This window comes from Carlito syrichta, unplaced genomic scaffold (genome assembly GCF_000164805.1).
Source record: "Carlito syrichta isolate Samal-C Ts95f unplaced genomic scaffold, Tarsius_syrichta-2.0.1 Scaffold305469, whole genome shotgun sequence".
NCBI lineage: Eukaryota > Metazoa > Chordata > Mammalia > Primates > Tarsiidae > Carlito > Carlito syrichta.
Genome location: NW_007249565.1, coordinates 1,080,061 through 1,083,487, shown reverse-complemented (window position 1 = coordinate 1,083,487; position 3,427 = coordinate 1,080,061).

Here is a 3,427-nt window from a genome sequence, read left to right as displayed (position 1 = left end):
TCTTGAGCCCAGGAGGTCGAGGCCTCCGTGCACTGTGACTGTGCCACTCCAGTCTGGGTGACAGAGCTAGATCCTGGCGCCAAAGCCCTTGCCACCCACTGGGTGCTCAGTCAGTGTGAGCTGAAGTCGCTGGCTCTTTCGCTAGTGAGGAAGCTGGTCCCGGCCCTCCCTGTTCCCGCCCGCCTGCTCCCAGGCTCTGGCTGCAAGTGACCGGCTCTGGCTACAAGTGCCCTGACCTGGCTGCTCCTCTCGGGTGGTGGGGCTGGTGAGGACACGCCTCCCTGCCAGTCTTGGCCCTCTCTGCCTCTGTGACATCGAGCACCATGTCCAGCTGACCTGGGGCGGTGCCCAGCCAACAGTGACCGCGGGCAACTTTGGCAGGAGATGTGGTCGCTGGGAGGACCAGCCAGGCCCCCTTTTGAGAAGCCCAGATCTGAGATCAGCAAAGCCAGCTGGCGTAAGGCCATCCGTGGGCTCCTGTGGGTGGGGTTGCCTTCGGCCAGAGCCTCGATGTGCTATGGGAAGAGGGAACGAGAGTCTTCCAGGACAGGGTTCCGGGTGGGGAGCAAGCCATGACCTCCAGAGAACCCCCGGGGAGCAGTCACAAAGGAGCCATGCCAGGAGGACTCGAGGAAAGTGAGACTTGGAGGATCCCGGGAAGGCTGCCTGGAGGAGGCAGAACTTGAGCGGCAGAGGATTTGGGGTGAAAAAGTGGCATAGGTGGGGGTCTTTGCTGGTAGAGGTGCAGCTGGCTGAAGTCTGGGTGTAGGGGGTGCCCTTGGCTCTGGCGGGTTGTGGCTGGGGCTTCTGGGGGGGGTGTGGTGTGCCTGGAGGGCTGGACCCGTGCTTGTGCCTGAGACCTGAGATAAATGTAAGAAAGAGAAGGGGGTGGCAGAGAGGGGGGAGATAAGAGGAGGGGGTGCTGTCCAAGTATCTGAACCTTGTGTAGGACCACTGACCTCCAGTCCCGCCGTCTCGTTGCCAGCCCCATCAGCCTCCTGGCCATGTCCTGCCCGGGGCCGACCCCTCCTCCCTCTCATGCCCGACTCCACCTCACCATGGCTCCGCTTCCTGCCTGTTCACCCCCCCACAGTGGCAGGTGGGTCATGGGGCGCCACCGGTATGCCACCCGCGTGCATCGCCGGCAGCGGGTGTGGGCTGGAGCGGGTGCGTGCCTCCCTGCTGACTCTGCCCTGCCCGCCTGGCATGGGACCCTCGGCTTCAGGGGGCAACTCCGGCCTCCCTTGAGGTCGCCCTGGCTCTGTGCTGAGGCCGCTGAGTCACCCGGGGCCTGAGTCACACATGCAGCCCTGGCTCCACCAGAGAGCCAGCTATGGCACCCCCTGGCCTCCCGGCCTCCGGGTCCTCGGCTTTTGGGGGGGTCCTGGATCGGATCTGACCCCCCCACACTCCAGGCTCCAGGCATCTTGGGCCCCAACCATCTTGAGGCGTGCCCGACCTCGGGGTGCCCCATGGGGCCCAGAATCCACGAGCTCAGCCCAAGGCAGCAGTTGATTGACAGGAAAGCATCTGGGTCTGAGGAAGCCGGCCCGGCTGAGCAAGCCAGGTGGGATCATGGCAGGAGGGGGCTGGGTCGCCCGGGCTGTGCCCTGGGATCTTGAAGAACCCCTGAGAGCCCACCCACTACCACGAGGGCGAGAGTTTGCGTGTTGGCCCCTCGAACCCGCTCAGCGTCCCTGATGCTCTTCATCCCTATGCAGACCCAAGGATCTTGTTTTTTTTTTATAGTTGGAGTCTCCCTCTGTCGCCCAGACTGGAGTGCAGTGGCTGCTCCCGGCCACCGCAGCCTCGACCTGCTGGGCTCCGGCGATCCTTCCTCCTCAGCCTTCCGAGTAGCCAGGACTACAGGCGCGTGCTACCACACCCGGCTACATTTTTGATCTCTTGTAGAGACGAAGTCTCACCCAGTTGCCCAGGCTGGTCTCGAACCCCTGGGCTCTGGCATCCTCTCACCTCGGCCTCCCGAAGTGCTGGGATGACAGGCGTGAGCCACTGTGCCCAGCCTCCGAGGACTGTTTGTATGCCCATTTCATGGTTGAAGAAACTGAGGGAGGGTCTTGTAGGAGAAGATGCTGAGTCACAGAGCCAGCAGGCAGCGAGGCTGGGATTTGACCCAAGCCTGCCCCACTGGGATTCAACTGCAGTTTCTCTCTCCACTCTGGCTCCCTTTCTTTTTCCTGGCTGCTGGAATCTTCCCTGGAGACCACAACTGTGGCCACGCAGGAAGCCGGCCATTAAGGGGAAACAAAAGTGTCACAAAGAGTCCTGTTGTCACTGTGGATGGAGCCACTTGCTGAGTCCCAGGCAGGCTCTGATGGGGACCTCCTGGCAGGGAGGGGTGGAGGAAGCTGCAGGAGGCCTTGGCAGCCAGACCCCAAGGGTTTGTGTCTGGTGGGGGTCGAGGTGTGAGGAGTTGCTGTTGCTCCTGGACCTTGAGGAGAGGCCTGCGTCCAGAGGCTGCAGGTGTCGGTCGTGTCTCTGGCCTAGGGCTGCCGGGACAGGTTCTAGGTGCACCCCTTTTATCAGGTGGCTTTGAGGGAGAGGGTGTCATTTTTGCTGGCCTTGGTTGTCTCATATAAAGAGAGGTAAAGAGACCAGGTGCGGTGGCTCATGCCTGTAATCCCAGCACTCTGGGAGGCCGAGGCAGGAGCATTGCTTGAGTCCAGGAGCTGGAGACCAGCCTGGGCCACATAGCGAGACCTTGTTGCTACAAAAATAAAAAAGTAGCTGGGAGTGGTGGTACACGCCTGTAGTCCTAGCTACTCGGGAGGCGGAGGGGGAAGGATCGCCTGAGCCCAGGAGGTGGACAGACCTTGTTGCTACAAAAATAAAAAATTAGCTGGGAGTGGTGGTGCATGCTTGTAGTCCCAGCTACTCGGGAGGCAGAGGGGGAAGGATCGCCTGAGCCCAGGAGGTGGACAGACCTTGTGGCTACAAAAATAAAAAATTAGCTGGGAGGGGTGGTGCACGCCTGTAGTCCCAGCTACTTGGGGGAAGGATCGCCTGAACCCAGGAGGTGGAGGCTGCGGTGAGCCACGATTGTGCCTCTGCACTCCAGCCTGGGTGACTGAGTGAGAACTGGACTCAAAATAACAAGGAAGTCGCACTAGATCAGTGCCTCTAAGGCACAGCCCAGCCCCTCCGTGGGGAGGGAGAGCTCCAGGGAGCATGAGGGGAAGAGACCTGGCATCTGCATGGCGGCACGCTCCCTAGGAGGACACCTTCCCAGGTGAAGCCCTGACCTCTCAGGCCTCCCAGCCAGCCATGTCATGGGACAGCTGGGCAGTGGACCGTGTTTGGATGGGCGGCGTGGAAAACATGACCTTTTGAATTAATCACTTACCCGGAGCAGTGACTAGGCCTCCCCTCCAGCGGCAGTGGCAGCTTTCCTTGGAGGAGGGAGGGG